General features: G+C 51.6%; 1 protein-coding gene across 9 annotated transcripts in view; it reads right to left on the bottom strand.

The window, feature by feature from the left end:
* The window catches only part of BCL11B (BCL11 transcription factor B), a 95,289-nt gene that overhangs the window by 7,913 nt on the left and 68,771 nt on the right, over positions 1 to 18,605 (bottom strand). The gene's annotated exons all lie outside the window — the stretch shown is intronic.

Genomic DNA, 18,605 nt, shown 5'->3' with positions numbered 1-18,605 from the left:
GCCACTGGTCTACAGGAAGTCCTTTGCCAAATGCTAACTGAATGAAAGAATGTCAAAACTGACATGGCGGTCAGGATGAATGGAGGCAAGCATGGGTTTGTTACAAACTGGCTCTGGTGACATTGGGAGCAAATCATCACGGACACTGACGGCACTGAGCCAAAATGTCCCGGCCTTTTGTCCATCACTGGGGCAGTCACAAAATGGAGGCTGAACACTTCATCCAGAACCTGGCTTGTGGCCGCCCTCCTCAACCTGCGGATGAAGCTGGCTGCTTTTCCAGTCTGAACCTCTCCTAATGCTTTACATAAACGGGACGGGTGCGGGCAGGCCCTGCCTTCTACCATCAGATTGGCTCACTGGCCAGGAAGGAAAAGGGAACACGACATCACAGCCGCGATCTTGAAGAGCCCCGTTTGATTTTTCAAACTTCCCTGTACCTGGAAGACTTTAATGCTGATAAAGTACAGAAGCCACAAATGCCCTGGTGACCATACCCAACATCAATCAGGTGACGTGGGGTACAGCGGGGTGCCGAGTGGAGAAGACAGCCCCCCCCATCTCAGCCTCTCCCCAATCCATTTAGGACTTCTGAAAGCCCATGCAGAGATTTATTTTTTTGTTTTCCACCCACAAATTATATTTCTGGTTGGACTGCACCCTTAGTAGTAAATGCCAAGTGACTCAGGGACCAAATGCCCTGAATTCCATACAGGTAGATTAGGCTTGACAGTTCCCGAGGGGCTAGGGCCACCATGCCATGCAATGTGTGCCATGTCACAGAAAAGCACCATGCCATCCAGGAGGCAGGGTGTCCCAGACCACAGGGCCAGCTGGGCCAGAACACCCACCACCGGAAACTGAGGCATGCTTTGTAAGTTTGGTGTTGTACGGGAATCCTTTCACTGTGGTGTCTGTGTGTTCGGTGGGCAGGAGACCACTGGGTAGGAAGAAGGACAGAAAGAAAAAGAGAGAACTCAGAAATTCAGCTTCACCTCGCTTTTGAAAACAGCTCAAGGACAACTTGTGAGGTGATTTTCTTTCTCCAGGGTGTCTGAGTAATTTCCTTTTCCCAGTATGTCTGGGTAATTCAGTTCCTCACACTGGAACCCCTGAAGAGAACTTTCCCCACCTGGGAAACGGCGGGAGGCTTCCCAACACCCTGGGTGGCCACGTTTCTCACTGTGGGAGACGGAGGGCTTCACCAATGCCCCAGCCTTCCCTGTCCGCATGCCACGCAACTAGCATAGAAAGTGCCAGCTTCCTTGCAGGCACTAGCTCCTGTCCTTGGCTGATTAGTTAATGGACGTGGGGAACGGAACTCTACCTCCGTCATACAGGAGAGCTAGCCAGAAGCCATATTCCGAGTTGTCCTCAAACCCATTTCTCGAGCAAGGCAGAATAAGTAAGTAATAAATAAGAAGATAAATAAAAGTCTCTTTCTGACACAGGAGCTAATAACGCAAATGAAGTGCCACATCCCACAAGGTCATGGATCTTCAAATTAAAGGACGCTTCTGTGCCCTTCTCTCAGCTTCAGCCACTCTGATTAATCCGTTTGTGGCACACAGCTGCTCCGCTGCTTCTCCGCTGTTTCTAAGTTCGACCGCCTCCCTTCCCCCAGTCTCTTTTTTCAACGTCTTCATTTCCTTGGGTATCTCCAGAGCACTTCCTGTTTCTTGTACTGACCACCACACATTTTCTAGAAAGTTCCACTGCTGGTGAGGAATGTAGCTATCCAAAGAAAATTCAGAACTCCTACGTAGGCAGGTCGGGAAGGAAATGGCTGATTAAAACATTTTTTAAAAATAAACTCAAAATGGCAGCTGCTGGGACGCATGTAGCTACATGTTCTAAAAAGCAGCTCAGATGTTTCCACTTCTGGTTTAAAAACAAAGTTTGTGTGTTGGGAGGGCGGGGGGGAGGGGACACCTCTAAATTTCTAACTGGGAGCAGACTAGCGAGGAAGTTACCTGTCCATAATTCACCGCCAGGTGGGTATGAGCTATGTGTATCTATCAAGTCAAGGCCACTCGTCCGTCATGCCAGGGTAACCTCTTTCTTTTCCTGCACCCCTGAAACGCTTTCATTCCCAGACTTCCCTCCACGTGATGGGCAAGATGCACGGCAGGGGACGGCCTTCCCCAGATCTGACGGCTTCCGATTTTTTAAAAATCGCCCCGCCCCCAAAGGTCCTCTCTAGGCAACTCTCTTTCCACTCTGCCCGCTTCCCTTTTTTTAGTAAAATGTCCATGTCCGTATTACCACTTCATGGTTATCTCTTGCCTAGAAGTAGCCTTGAGCACGGGGGCAGCTCCCTTTTAAGAACTGAACAATGTCACAAAGTCTTTGAAGAGCCACTCAGAATATTTTTCTATTCAAAAACTCACTAAATGTTTTAAACTTCAGGCACACGCAGTCCTGGACGGCTCATTTTTATATTCAGTGGACGACCCTTGGTGAGAGGGCTGGCCCTCTCCCATTCCCGGAGCCAGAGGTTTCCTCACCATCACCCCCTCCTGGAGCTCAGGGCCACCTGCCCAGAGCTGAGCTGGCATCTCCATGAGGTGAGGACTTTGCCAACGGCCCAGACAATTTCGACTTTCCAGCGGGCTGCTACTGCAGCTGCCGAGGTTCCAAACTGATGGGTCGACGCCTACATTACTTTGAAGCGACATACCCAGAAACCCGGCCTACAGACCTACAAATGTCAGCTGCACTTGGGGCGCCAAATCAAGCTTGGCAATTCAGAGCCCAGGACCCGTGTCTTCCCTTGTTTGCTGCCTTCTTCCTTCCTCAGACATTTTTAATATCAGTGGGCAGAGGTCCACACTGGCTCTCTGCTCTACTGGCTCTAAAGGGAGCCCCTTCTGGTTTTCTCAAGTTCAAAATCCTCCCCCCCCCCCTCCCCGGGCATCTCGGTTCTGAGATCCCTCTGCGTGACATCCCCAGCAGAGAGCAGTCAATCAAGCCCTTCCCTCTCTCTGGGCTTTGATTTCCTGGTCAGTAGAATGGGAATAATACGCTTGCCTCTGAAAAGGGCTGGGCGGACCAAGTGCAATCCTGTATGTGGACACCCCCTATGCTGCACATCGCTAGGCAGATGTTAAGGTTCGGGCTTTGTATGATTCGTTTTTTATTACCCATCTCATACCTGGCAGTGGATGTTTCAGCGATGCCTTCCTGTGTAACTCTGGCAGTAATAAAACCCTGGAGGAATTTTAATGCAGCCTGCCTAATGCATTAGAGGTTCTAGGGAAGCAGAGACTTGCAAACATTGAGGAAACATCATTTTTTATTGTGACTCTTGGGAACCCACATGAAACTGGACGCCTGCAATGAAATGCTACTTTCCCTCTGCTATTAGGTGTTTTGTTTTGTTTTTAAATGAGCATTTAAATAATTTCCTCCTTATTATGGCGGTGACTCTAATAATACTAATAAAGGTATCAGGGCTGTTCAATAAAAAAACACACTTTTAATTGAGTTATTATTCAGTGAAAAGGCCATAATTGAGAGCGAGAGTTTAACCAGTCTCCTCCTAAGGCCGAGTGATAACCAAAGGGAAGTGTATCCTGCCTATGGGAGACTTAGTGGTTCACTGCTGCTCAGAAGGGAGCAAGGAGATACCACCTCCCAGCTGAAGCATGGCCTGGGTGATAGATACCCTGCCGCTGTTCTCCAAAAGCTAGAGGCAAAACTGAGAATCCTGCTGCTCGGACATAAGAACTGGGTCTTGGCCCTCTACAGTTTGCAAAGCGCTTTACAATTGGTTTGGCTTTCCCACATGCACTGGCCATTCCATGGTTACTCACATGGCCGCTGAGGGAGGCCAGGCAAGGCTTGCATTGCTGCTGGCACATGACGAAGCTGCAGCTCAGAGAAGCAGAGTCCCACAGCCAGAGGGGGAGGGTCTCGCCCCTCCTCAGGCTTCCCGGCCCCAGCTACAGCCTGGCACACAGCACCCCCGAGGGACCAGTCACTCCCTTTACACTTGTCAGGGACCATTTCCCAATGAAAACGGCCAAAAGAGAGGGGCTCCTGCCACACTGTGTGTCCTCCCAGTGAAGGGCATGGATTACCCCTTGATGGGACCCAGTCAGGTCCCCCACTGGCCTGGACCCTAAAGGGGAGAACTTTCAGAGCGAGTGAGCCCACAGGGGACAACATACCACTCGACACCTGGTGGGGGGGACATGAGATGCCAGGCAGCCAGGTCCAGGGGCAGGAAGCGGGCTCCTAGGGGCCCCCGTGGCAGGCCCGTCCCACTCGCTGGACTGCAGGGTGCCCAGTGTCCAACGAGAGGGCTGGATTTGCTGGCCCACCACCCCGTCCTCCTCAGAATCTCTGGCTGCTAACATCGAGGTCTCCACAGTTCCGAAGTGATGCTAATTATTATCACTATGATCTCTCAGATGTGTAGACCCCTTATTAGTTTAAAAACGATCTCCCCTTTCATGATCCCAGAAAGAAAATGTCAATTGGCCACCTCGGGGGTCTTTGTAAGTTTCATGTTTATATCACTACTGAACACAGTCTCTACAAAATCTATAAGCACCCCTGCTTGCTCTGAACACTTCTATCAGAGCTCAGCCTCTCTGAGAGAGAAGGTGGAGCTAGGGGAATAATAAAAACAGCAGTAACAATAAACCATTTTCCAACCTTTACCACAAGCCAGCCCACGGCTGAATACAACTGACCTCACCAGAGGTTCCTAACAACGCCCGAGGTCAGAACTGTCATCAGTACCATTTCACAGATGAGCAAACTGAGGACTGGAAGAAAGAAGATGATTTGCCAGAGGCTACGCAGCCAGCTGTGTTCTTGAGTGTTATGTTATACTCATAAAAGCCTGGTCAAAAGACCCCGGCGCCCCAGCCCAGGGGCCCGGGTGGGGGATAAGGTAGCTGTGCGTGCCTCTGTACTCACTTTTGGTTCCAGCCCATGTGCTAATTAAAATGTGGAGATGCACTGCTTTTGGCTAGACTCGCAACATCTCGGAGACATGCTGATTATGTCATGAAAAAGCAAGAGAGGCACTTAGTTGGGAGTTGGTGCTGAGGGTGCTGCTGGGGGTAGCAAGACTCCTAAATGCTGTCCCTGGTGATGAAGAGCTCAGCTGGCGTCAGCCGTCACCCTGCCCCTCCACCAGTGCCTGTGGCAGACGTGTCAGTCCACCTCCGCCCTCTCCTCCAGGCCTCAGACTTCTCTTCAGCCCCAGTTCCAGACAACCACTACTATCTATACGGGGCGTGCCTCCGCCTCGGGCCAGCCCTGGAGCCTGGGGCACTAAGCCCAGCAAATGGGAGACCAGGACAGACAGCGCTGGACACTCCAGGCAGAGTGTGTGTCCTGCTCAGAGCAATGACCACACCTGCCTCTCATTCATTCATTGAACAAATAGGGGCTGGACATCTTTTAGCCACTGGGTCCTCTGCTGGTAGCTAGGGATACAGATACAGCTCACACTCCAGGGGTCACAGGAACACCTAATAACCCTCTCACTTATTTAATGAAACGTAGGAGTGCTGCTAGGGACACGTTCAGGGAGACAGGAATGCAAGGGCTTGGCAGAATTTGGGCCTTTAGACCGGCCTTCTGTCTGCCTCTCCCCCACCTCACTCCATTTAGTCCTGGACAACTCTACACACTGACTTTTTACAGGAGCAATAAAGGACACTCAGAGAACCTAAGTAAGTTGCCCAAGGCCTCATTATTGACCTTGGGTTATTTATTTAAAATGCACTGTCTGGGCTGAATTCCAAGCTCCCCGAGGACAGGGATCCATTGACCAGGTCTTGTCCACTACTGGGACTCAGGCCACCAGCGTGGCACTACGCACATGTCCTTCCGGATTGTTGGTGACCTGTGCCAATGGTATGTTCTGTCTGTTTCCCCATCGTCTGTCACTGAAGTCATCACCGCTGGGGGAGCCCGCCCAGCTCCACAGTCTGCCCTCTAGGCGAGGCCACCTCCACTCAGCAGTCCCAACAACAGCCCCACTACCAGGCACTCGTGGCAGAGGCCCCACCAGCACGCCCACCTTCTCAGCCAGCTGCGTGCCAACCAGCAGAGCATGTCGGGACCCCAGGTGACTTCTCAAAGGCCGGGACACCATGCTACTGCCTCTGCCTACCTTTAAGCCACCCTCAGCGAGTGGCAAGCGGGCTAGTGATCTTCCCAACTCTCAGAGCTGATGGCCCTGCAGCCGTGGAGGAAGCACGGGGTACTTAGCCTCCAGAATCTGGCCGGACTCGCTGCCCACCTATGAGCTGGCCACGCCCCTCCTGGTCCTCTCCTTGAGGCTGTGCACTTTCACACCTGCCATTCCCTCTGTCTAGAATGCCTGCCTTTCCTTCTATACCTGCAAACTATCTTTTTAGAGCCAGCCCAGGTATAACCCAGCTCTCCTCCCACAGCATTATGGGAACGCTGCGGGATACCTGCTCACCAAGGTCATTTCTGCCCTTGACTGTGGTGCATTCAACTCGTATCCAACCTGCACGTGCCAGTGTTGGCATCTGAGGTGGATGCCCCCAGTGACTTTCAGAAGTGGGTTTTAGTCCAGATTTTGTAGAAAAGGGAAACTGAAGCTCATCACAGTTAAGTGAGGGGCCCAAGGTCACAAGGCTCGTGGGTCACAAAGCCCAGATTGATAACCTGATCTGTGGCTGGAGGCACACCCACTGACCATCCATTGGGACTGCAAACTCTGCCATAACGAGCCCTGAGGAGGGGCTTCCACCAGCCATGGCAAATCATTCCAGCTGCACCCATAACACCAGAGAGCTGGCCAAGGACGGCAGCTGCAGGCTTTGCAGGAAATACCATTCATCCCTTGGCCAAGAATAAAGGGGCCTTACACAGTGAGAAAACCTCACTTAGCCTCAAAGTGTTTGCGGACCGTCCGTTTACCCCAATAGTGCCCGTGCGGCAGAGGTAAACTTTGTACTTAAAGGCCTGGGGTCACCTCACGCTGGGAGACTGGGCCTCCAGCCTTCACAGATGCCTCAAACGCAAGCCCCACTGTCCCCCAGCGTGCCAGGTGTGCGCAGAAACACCATGAATCTTGCTTCGAGCCAAAGAAGCATTCCTGGGAGTGAGTGAACCCAAAGAGAGCTAATCTCACCCCACGTACTCTGGGGCACAGGCCTTTCTCCATTCACTCATTCACTCATCCCCCCAGTCACCCGTACTAGGTGCTAGGCACAGCAGAGGAATCAGCCATGACCCCTCCCCTCCAGGAGGCCACAGGTGGGGGAAGGGGAGCAGGGGTGGGTTAAGCGGTGCACAAAGGCTTCTCAGGCAGAGCAGAACCTGCTGAGTGAGTCCTAGGGAGGAGGCAGGCAGGAAACACTATGTGGAACTGAGTTCAAGTTGGACATGGCTACAGAGAATTCCTCAAAGGCTAATTCCATCCAGTGCAGCCCCTGCTCGCTCGGCGGGGTTTCCAACACAGGGCTGTCCTCACTCACCCACACTCACCACCCAAACCCAGGGCTAAATGTCAATGTGAAGAGCACGTGGCCCCCTCTCAGGGGCTCTTATTCTTCTCCTAAAAATGCCAGGAAGCCCATCACAACAGCCAAGGTCACACTACATCTGGCACCCCAGAAACCGTTGTACCGTTAGAGCAAAAGGTGAAAGGACCATCTGGACCCCGTTTGCACATGTGCTCCTTCCTTCCTTCACTCCACAAGTGCACGAAGTGCCTGCTCTGTGCCAGGCCCTGTGCTGAGCGCAGGGACACAGAAATGAGCCTGGGGTCTGGTGCAAGGGCTGGTGAGTCCCCAAACATCAAGTAAGGTCACTAGTAAAGAGTGTGCCGCATGGTCTGGGACCCAGACGGAGGAGAGACCAACAGCCTGGGAGGATCAGGGAGATTTCTCCCAGGAGGAGACCCTGAGCTGAGTTCAGGAAGAATGAGTCTGTGGTGCAGAGAACGGGCGTGCCTGGCAGGGGAACCTGCCTGCACAAAGGCATGCATGCAGGTGGGATCCCAGAGCCACCGAGGGGAAGAACTGGAGGTGGAACTGGAAAGGGGGCTCGGGACTAGTCTGAGGAGGCTCTGGAAACATGCAGAGAGACTTAGCTGGATACAGATCAAACTCCATTGCTGTCAATTTTATCACAGGGAAAATTTTGATATTATTTTCTTTTAAAATGAGGATTTTCAAGCCCACACTCAAGACGTCCTTGAGTCATCAACCGTTCAGTATAACATGATGTAGGTGAATCCCTTGGAGAGCTTTGTTTCAGACCAGACTCACCCTTCCCAAACTGTGAACCCCTAGGTATAAAGAAATAGTGCCCAGAGGGTCGGCTGGCAGGGCGGGGGAGGGTGGAAAACACAAAGAGGGAACTTAAAATCCAATTACTTCCCTACCAGGTGGCATCTAAGCCACCCTCTCCACCAGGAGCTGCATTATTCCATCAAGCCTCTCATCGGAACACCCTTGGCCTATGAGCCACCTTCAGGAACAGGTCGGTCCAGGTTCTTTGTGGAACAGGGAAGTATTGAAACTAAACTACCGCTGCAGGCACCATGCACCCCAGATTTCCCCAAACAGTCTCGATTTCAACTGCTCAATTCTGTGGTTGAGCCAGGTGTGCTGTTCGGGCTCAGGAAACAGCCACCCAGCCCTGAACCAAACGACATCGCTGACCGCGGGGGCATTTTGGGGCAGGGTGAGAACAGCAGTGTTTGCTACTAAGATGGAAGAGCCACAGGCAGGACACACGGAGTGACTTTACATGTGGCAACTCACGTACGACATTCTCGAAAAACTAGATGCATTTCTCCAGATCATCTTTAGAGAGTTTCCCCCTTTGCATAAGACACTCTTAATCCGCTAAAAATAATATGTCCTTGAAACAGACGAATGCAGCGTCACAGTCCCTTGAACCAGCTTTCTGTTGACTTCCCTGAAAAGGGCCTAGCCACCCTCTTCCAGTAGGTTTGGCAGGCTGACTGAGGAGCTGCTTGGGAGGGTTTCTTCCCCTCACCCCCCCAAAAAAATATGGGGTGTTTCTGAAAGGATTCTAGAACTCTAGGGATAGGAATTCAGCAGAGAACGTGAAGGGGAAGCACAGAGCAAACCATCCTTATCATTTAATGGGAAAACAGTGAATTAAGAAATAAACAGGCAAGACAAGGTGTGGGCTGCGGTGTGTGCAAGTGCCCCCGTGTGCTTGTGTGTGCACACCTCACGCACACGTTCCGGCCGACACAGGAAGTCCCCCTTCTCCATAATGCACGACTTCCTTCACGGCAGGCCCCCATCCTTCCTTTCCTTAAGTCCACAAAAATCTCCACATTCCACCCAAGAAGCATTGCAGGGGCAGTAAATCTCGTTTTAATGGACTGTGTGTTGAGCTCTGAGGAGATAACTGGCGTTATGGAGAGCCTCGGCCCCAGCGATCTAGGTTAGCTAATGCACAGGGACGCGGTACCGACGCACTACAAACAAGGAGTAATATATGTATATTGTTCTGAGTGGCGTGATAGCCAAAGTGTTCTGGTCCGCGGGGATTGATAAAACACAAGAAAACAGCAGACATGCACTTGTAAATTTGTCTCATTTGTCTCTGAAGTTAAAGGTTATTCCCTTGTTCTGAATTTGTAATAAAAACATGCTAGCCCAAGCTTTGTGGAGAATGTTTGAATATTTAAATTGTGTATAATGATAGGCAATTACAGGGTAAAAACTGGACCTTATGAATGGGGAGCGCTGTCTGGATCACCAAGTGTTTTCCCACCGATGACTCATTTATCTCTAATGCATTTCGAAAGCACTTTCCCCCCCAAAGGGCTGCAGGGACCATTACCGGGTCCCACTGCCACTAACCAGGAACCAACCAAGCTTGGATTGGTCAGGGTGGGTGGGTTCTTTTCCTTTTCTTTTTTTGTTTTGTTTTGTTTTCTTAAGTATGCATAGTAACCTCTCCAACCAAGGGCCGAGACTGAGGCTACGGCCTCTGAAGGGCAACCCCAGAGGGTCAGGGCTTCTGGGCAGTGGGGAGAGGAGGTCGGGCTGGCCGCGAGTGAATTTCCTCTGCCCCCCAATGGGCGCCCTTTTCCCCAGCACCCTCTGGAGGAGAGCAGGGGGGCTGGCAGGGAGCCCCAGCTGTGCTGTGCCCACGGTGGCACTAACTGCTCCTGCCTGGCCCATCCAGGTTAACCAACTGCAGTGTTAGAGTAGCTGCAGCCAGCTTGTCACCAAGTACAAAAGTCATCAGCAACTGAATGTTCTTTTCTGCACCACAATTAAGACGAATCAATACGACGTGCCACAAATGGTATTTTACTCTCAATAAGAACTCGAGCTGAGTTTATTCAGAATATTTTAGCGCTTCCCCGGGGGATTTGGGGCCGACGCAGATGGCAAATAAAGTCCTCAGCCTAAGGCTACAGCACATTATGGTAATTCTAATGTCAGATGTACTTTAATATACAGCTCTATTTAATCACCCCATTATTTCACATTTCCATATGAAAAACCTGCAGCCTGTCCACAGCCCTTGCCTCTGCCACTGTGCCAGCTTCCTCCAGCCTGCCGGCAGCCAGAGATGGTCATCCTGCCCAGGCCAGGCCAGGCTTCAGTGTCAGAGTTTCCAGGGCCCCCATGTGCAGCCAAGCTGCCCCGTGATCACAAAATCAGAGGATTCAGAGATGTACAAAACACCACCGGAGGTTACAGGAAACAGAAACCTTGCACTCCCCCCAGCAGGTTCACACAAAAACGCAGGGGTGTGTGTGTGTGTGTGTGCGCACAGGCGTGTGCACACACACATACACACACTCCCCAGGTGGGGGAGATAATTGCACCCATGCTCACAGGATAGGACCCTCCAAACACCAGCAGCCCAGCATGGTGGTTGGGGGGCCCAGCGGCTCCTGCCCGTGGCCCACAGAGACTGTGCCAGCCGGTTCTCCCCATATTGCCCACCCACCCACGGGCAGATGAAAGCAGCAGGACTCGCAGGGACAGGAGGCTGTTCTGGTGACAAAGGAGGTGGAGACAGCATCAGGAGGAGTGGGGGGTGGGGTCAGGAGAGCTGCCGCCCAAAACAACTGTAGGTCTGGAGTGGGGAGGCCCCAGTAAGGTGCTGCTGCTATCAGGTGTGCACTGGAGAACCGGAAGCCAAGAAGCCCAGGCCCCAGGGGAGGTGGGCCCTGTGAGTTCCAAATGGCTCCGGGACCTCAAGGCTGGCTCGGCTGGCCAGCTGACGGACAGAACCAGCGGAAGACGGGTTTTGGCTGAGCCCAGGAAATGACTGTCACGCAAATACTTGGCCGTCAGCGTTCCAAGGAAGCCCAGCACAAAACCCACTGACCACCCAACTCTAGATTTCTCGAAGATGGGTTTGCTGATGGATGAAATGATACCTGGCACCTGACCCTATTGATGCCCCAGCAATGAGTCAACATTTAAAGACACAGAACATGATTCTAGTAAATGGTTACTGCATATGTCATTAAAATGAGGTATTTGCTTGTAAGCAGGCTAAGTCCAATTCCTAACACAGGGTGAAAAAAATCTCTAAGGGAAGAAGGGAAGAGAAGAGAAAGAGAGAGAGGAAAGGAGAGAGGGAGGGAGGAAAAAAGGGAGGAAGGGAAGAAGTAGGGAGGAAGGGAGGGAAGGAATGAAAGAAGGGAAGGAGGAAGGGAAGAAGGAAGGAAAGAAGGGCAATAAAACTGAGAAAGTCCTAGTGTATATTGCCTAAAACATCGGCAAATTCCTCAAAATTCTCTGTTCACCAACAAGATTATCAGTTACCTAATTCTAGCAGATTTGCTCTATAAGCTCAGCTTGAGAAATTTTTTTGGAGAAAATGCTTGGTTATTGGAAGGTACAGACTCTGGCGACAACCCTGCCTGGCCATTCCAACCCCTGCAGACCCCACTGCGATGGTCAGGTCGCCACCCTCACCGACCACACCTGGACGACCCTCAAGCCAGAACAGTCCTGTGATTTCTTTTTAAAATACGTTTTAGGGGCAAAATTCAACACTGGGAATTCATTCTCAATTTCTAAGTCTTTTGATTCCACCCTGTTATTATATATTAGTTATTCGTGAACCTAAAAATAGATACTGATATTCTCCAGGCCTTATTCTGGTGGTTAAGTTTGGGGAGGAAATAAAACGCTACACCAGTGGTTCTCAACTGAAGACTACTTGGCCCCAGTCGGGGACTTCTGGCAATGTCTTAAGACATCTTTCATTGCCACGATTGGGGTGGGGGGTGCTACTGGGATCTAGTGGGTAGAGTCAGGGATGCTGGTAAACACTGTACAACAAAGAACCACCCGACACCAATGTCCACAGCACTGGGGTTGCCCAATCCCAGGAGGGACCCTTCAACTAAAGACCTGGCTTTAATGTAGGCCCTGCAGCGTGAACCTATCAAAACACAGAAAAGTGGGAAATTGGGGGTAAGGCAGAGAGTGAACAGGGGAGGAGAAATTGTGGAGAAAGAGGATGAAGAGAAACGGAAAGAGACAGAGAAAGGAAGAGGGGCTGACATCATTCACTTCTGGCAATAAACACAACTTGTGGAATCCCAGTCAATTTCATCATTATAGAGATCATTTGAATTCCAGAGTTGCCTGGAGCTGTAGAACCCCGGCTCCTAGGGAGTTGTGCCTTATAAAGGGATGCCAGCCTGAGCAGGCAGAGGGACTAGAGGCATTAAATGTGTCAGCACCCCCTCCCCCACCCCCACCCCGCAAAAAAGCCTCCTTCCCGAACTGGGCTGAGCCACCAATGCAGGGACTTCAGGGGCTGCCCTAGATTCTAGATTCGGCTGCTCAGATGTGAGCCTTGCAACAGCGGCTGCAGGAGATGAAAACCCAAATATACTTCCTGAAGTCAAAGAGATAAAAAAAATATTTCTGCTGCGTCCGCCACTCTCATGCTGCAGCAACACTTGTGTGGGGGTGGGGGGGGCAGGGGGGAGGATGACCACGCAAGCTTCAGTACTGGTTGTTGTTTTTTTGAACACGATCCGGAGAGATTACATAAAAAGCACAATTAAGAACTGCTCAGAATCCCAAGGCCTTCGAGAATGGGCCTCCTCCAGAATATTTTTAGAACAATCACTGGAGTGATTCTTCTTAGTTGTAGAAACACTCCAAATCAGAAAGTCAATTTTTCCTCTATTTGCAGAAGTGAGCTGGCTCCACTGGCCGGGGCGCGTGTGTTTTGCTTGGCGGCTGTTCCCAACACTGTCTTGGCAGCGTCTCCTTGGAGCGCGCACGGCAAACCTGGCGCTCTGCACACAGTAGCACTTTCATTTTAAGCGCCCCGGCCACGCTTCCCTAATAACAGCCTGGGAACTGCAAACCCCTGTAAGGCCAGCCCTGTAAATGGGGAACAGAGCAGGGCTTGGGGGTGGGGGAAGCTTCTTTCCACAATAGGGATTGTAAACTGGGGCTGCTGCTTTCAGTAAAGCTGTTAAAAGGCGGAAAATAAAACAAAGCCGGCACGTTCTGGGGACAGCAGCGCCTGCGGGTCCCCCCCGACAGACACACACAGGCTCAGCCCCAACGGCTCCTCCTATTGCCTGCTGCCAGAACCTGCTCAAGTTTGCACGGGAAGGCACAGGGCGACTGCAGAACCACACTGGGACTGGCTCCTTGGACGGACAGAGCCGATTCTCCTGCTTCCTCGCCTGGGCTGCACAGAAATGGGTGAGCTCAACTCTGAGCTCCCGTTTCCTTCTCCACAAACGAGGTTAATACCTGTATTGAGGGTCTAGAGAGTGCAGGTAAATAACCCTGCATCCAGTCAACGCTCAACAGAGAAAGCTATTTATTGGTAAGAATATGAATGAATACATGAGTGACTGAATGAATGAATGAATGCCAGCAGGGTGGGGCTAGGAGGGAAGAGGAAGACAGAGGCCACTCCTGAACTCACCCTTCTTCTTCATTGATTACTAGCTATTCCCCATTAGGGGAGTTGTCACCCAAAAAAGGGACTTCCCGGTACAATTTCCACCCCTCCTGGGCTTCAAGAAATGTCGTTATGTGGTCCTTTTAGAGAACGGGCTCGTCACCACTGTCTCTGCTTCACACGTTCCCCTTTCTTTCTCTCTGTGTTGTTTACAAAGGTTTCATTATGTTTTCAACTAATCAGAAAGGCCCCGCTAATACACAATTAACATGTGATTATAAAAAAAAATTAAAATAGCTTCCAGAAGAAGGAAATGTAATTAAGTAGAGAATGCTTTTCAATAAGGGCTTGCTTTAACCCATTGTCAGAACACAGTCTCCATTCGTCCACAATGCCTGGAACAGATGCCAAGGGCAGAATGTTAAAAGCAAGTAAAAAAAAGAAAAAAAGGACATTATTTTCTGGGGGAATAATAACCATTGACTTGGCACAACATACTGGAGAACTCAGATTGTGGCTGTAGCGGGGCCACCTCCCCCCATCCTCTCACCACTCTCTTCTGTAAAAAGGTTTCCCTTTAAAAAAATAAAATAATAAAATAAGTGATAAAGCCCAAATCTAACATAATAAGTGCAACTGAATGAAGAAACAGTAGTCAAACACACATTTACAAACCCCCACGGTTAACAGAAGTTCTAGTGCAGACCAGGAAGAGAGCTTAATTATTATACCACTTTTTAATCAACTCTGGAATCATTTTGTTTCAAGTCATTCTGGCCAAATTTCAGAAGGGATCTGTTTTTAAAAACCCCAAATCTAAAATGGGTTTTTAGCCTTATGTTCAAGGAGCGAGCTGACAAATCAAAGGATTTGGTTATTTCCCCTTCCTGCAGCCACCCCAAGTCCACTCTTTCTGCCAATGAGATCTGGCCACTCGATTGGCCCTAATGCTTGTCAATGTGCATGAAGGCACCACAGTTTTCAATGGTTTCTGCCAATCACTACAGCCCCACAGCAACATGTAAATTCAACGAGTTCCCAAGAAAATGGGAGGTCTGTAAGAAACATGTATGTCCCCATCCACGAAGCATCGGGGCTTCACCATAATTCTCCCCAACATGATGGACAAGAAGCAAAATCAGGAAGCTCAGGGCTGATGGCAGAGCTGCCCCAGTGGGCACCTGTCCTCCATCCTTCAAGCCTGGACACAAAGTAAATCTCCAGGCCTCACACTGGCCCCTGCAGCAGAAGTGACAGTGAATGGCTGAAACCCCACCTGGCACGCTGCACGGGCTCAGAGAAGTCGCCCACTCTGAGCCCAGGGCTGCCTGGACGGGCTTACCAAGGAGCTGCGGCATCTGAATAATCGTGCCGCAGTGGGGTGCAGAGCCCAGGGGCCAGCGAGCAGGGTCGGCACTCCAGCCTTCTGTCTGCTGGGTCACTCAGGGCACCATCCAATGCTGCTCCATGCACCTGAGCAATGGACCAGACACTGGGTTTCTGTTCCAAACTAGCATCGATTGGGAAGCTAGGAGCTAGGTGACCCGGGCAAGGTGCTCAGCTTCTCTGAATCTGCCCTGGTCTGTACAACGACCCCGAGAGAGAGCTAATTTCTGTCTAATGGGGAGAAACTTGAGAATAAAAGGGTTTGTGTGGCTTGTATGAGGTGACAGAGCCAAGATCCAGGCCTGCACGATAAGGCTCAAGAGCCCATTGTCTTAACCATGGAGCCACGCGAAAGCCAACTACCCTGGATTGCAGCAACCCCAGGAGGTGACAGACTCACCCCACAGGCACTGGGTCAGCAGGGGCTCGTTTTACACTACAGCTACCCCACAAGGTGTGTATTTCCCTGCAGCCCACAGATAGAAACCGAGGCGAGGCTGAGGACTTCACGTTTGCCGAAGGCCACCCAAATCATGAAATGAAGGGCCAACAAGCAAGGTCGCGCAGCCCTCCCACAGTACCGGATGGGGAAACTGAGGCTGTCCAGCACGGAGGAAGGACTTCCCAAGGTCACACACATGTTGAGTGAGCCACGCCCTGGTTCCTGACCCAGTCTTCTGAGCCCCCTTGCCAAACCCATCACAGGGGCCAATACAGCCAGTCCACTCTGCCCCAGGGCTCCTTCTAGAAGGAAAGGAGAAGCTGCCAGTGGCTCCCCTGACGATCCCCCACACGTCCTCTGTGGAGCTTCTCCCACTACCCCATTTCACAGATGAGACCAGAACACAGAAGGAAAATGGCCCACGGCCTGCACTTCCCAGCCTGGCATCCCCATCCTGTGCTTGCTGCCCCCGCCCCACAACTCTCCCCACCCCGAAACCCAGGGTACGTCCTTGGGACACAGCACCCAAAAAACAATGGCCTGCCCTCATCAAGCACTTGCTAAGTGTCTCAGTGTGTCTTTACTAACCCTTGCTAGGCTCATCACCTTGGATTCCAGAGGGAGAATCCACGGCTCAGAGAGGTAAAGCAACCTGCCTGAGGCCACTCAGCTCGGACCCATCCCAGAGCTTGTAGCACAGGTGGTGCTCAAAACATAAGTTTCCATGTGATAGCACCCTGCCACCCAGGGACGAAAGGCCTCTCCAGAGAGGAGCCTTGCTCTGTTCATCCCACACGCCTCCTCCACGCAGCACCATCTGACACATAGTAGGTGCTCTACCAACACGTGCTGGACTGAACCGAAGCACCCCTCCTGCCTGCCACCCAAAAGAGCTGTGAAAATTCTGCAGTCGGCGCCTGCCCCTCCCGTCTGCATGGAACAGCAAGAACTGACAATTCTTCCTAGATAAATATCTGGAAAGAAGTCGGGAAACAATTAAAACTAGAAGCTAATAAATGATGGAGAAGCCCGGGAGCCAAGTCCTGGCCCACTTCCCAGTCTTCATTCATGCATCAAAAAACCCCAGCGGTCCAAGGCTTCGGGAGGGCAGCTGGGCAGTGGGGCTGTCCAGCGTAATATAAATGGGACTTAGATATGATCAAATGTACTCACTGCATTCCCAACAGCAGACACTACCTCCCGACGCCCCCTCCCGAGTCTCCCCAGCCGAGCCCCCTTCTCGGGAGCTCATGACAGATGATCTTGTAACCAGGCAACCAGGCGGAGGAAAGGTTCCTGAGTTCCTCCACAGGAGACGGGGGACGGCTGCATTCTGCTCGTGGAGGTTACTGGGTCCCAGTGGCATGATATCCTCTTCTGGACCTTAGAAAATGGGGGTGGGGTACACTAGCGAGTCCCCCAACATGAAGATTTAAATGCCTGGAGTCCTCTCTTCCCTGCTCAAGCCACGCTGGCCAGCCAGCTCTGCAAGGGGACAGCGCTGTGTCCTGCCCACAACCACACTGCCCACAGGCCTGCAGGGAAGGTCCCAGGCCACAGCCTTTGCAGAAAGGCCCTCGCTTCACAGCAGTCCATCCCTCTTGACCACTGGCCATCTGCAGCTGTTTGGACAAATGCTCCCAAGATGCCAGGGCACGGAGTCCTCAGAGGTCCAGTGGGGTCAGCTGCACTCTGGGGAAATACGTGCCTTGGGTCTATGGGAAGGGAAATGGGGAAGGATCTCGGGGTTCCTGACCCATGAAACTGAATCCGTGGGCCGTGAGCATGTGCATCCATCTGCTCTGAAACATCACAACGCTTCAAGGCCATATTAGACACTTGAAAGCTGAGCTGTCTCACTGGGCATTTGGCACAACCAGGCATTGTGACATCCAAGGTGGCACTGGGTCCTCAGGGGTTAGGCAGGTGTTACCATTATCATGCTGATTGCAGTTAGACGGAGGCTCAGGGCTGCAGGGGCCAGAAGCATCATTTACAAGAGCCTACTACGTGCGAGGAACTTGGCCAAGGGTTTCACACACATGACCTCGGGAACTTTCTTCTCACACTTGGATGTACACCTAGGCCCCAGATCCTGCACCAGATGCCAAATGCATGTCTTTCTGCCTCCCTAGCCTATGCTCTTCTTAGGCTAAACAGCAGCGCCTTTGCTAGCGGTCATCTCATTGTAGGGCACTGTATAGGACTACAGGTGGTGGCAGCAGGTCGGATACTGAGAGCAGATGAGTGAGAAGAGGACCATGGGCCAACGAGCACATGTGCAGCAGACCCAGCATGTGCAGGCAGCGCCCCGGGACCTAAAGTACCCCCTCGCCTCGTCTTGCCAGCCAGCCAAAGTCAGTATGCAAAGCAGGGTCCAGACACTCTGAATTCAGGGCAGAGCTGTCATTTTATTTCTTTCTCTCCAATAACCACAGTGCACTTAATAAAGAAAATGAGTGAAGTTAGAAAATTGAAAATTGGAAAGAGGATAATTTTCTTCCAGGAGGCAAGCCCCCAGGACGTTGCTGTGGGTATCAGAGGGTGAGGGAGGGGCACCCCAGGGAGGAAATGAAGACCCTGTTGGGGGGGGATATCATCCAAGTAGTTAATAAGGTTCTTCTGACAACGCCTCCCAGACCCCCCCGCCTCCCCCCACACACACACACACTACTCCCTCTTTCTAGCTGTATGAATAGAAAATTCTTTCTAACGTCTCTATCTGAATGGAAATGACCACAGCTAGAGACGGGGCAGATGGCTGGAGTGGAGATGAAGAGACTGGGGCCATCAGCTCAACAAATGTCCTCCCCAAATGTCCCCACTTCTGGACCGTGCACCCTCAGCCCCAGAGGAGGAGGGCCTGGGCCCCATGCAG

Source organism: Rhinolophus sinicus, linkage group LG03, assembly GCF_036562045.2.
Source record: "Rhinolophus sinicus isolate RSC01 linkage group LG03, ASM3656204v1, whole genome shotgun sequence".
Taxonomy (NCBI): Eukaryota; Metazoa; Chordata; class Mammalia; order Chiroptera; family Rhinolophidae; genus Rhinolophus; species Rhinolophus sinicus.
The sequence above is the reverse complement of the archived record's forward strand: the minus strand, read 5'-3'. Positions and strand labels throughout refer to the sequence as shown.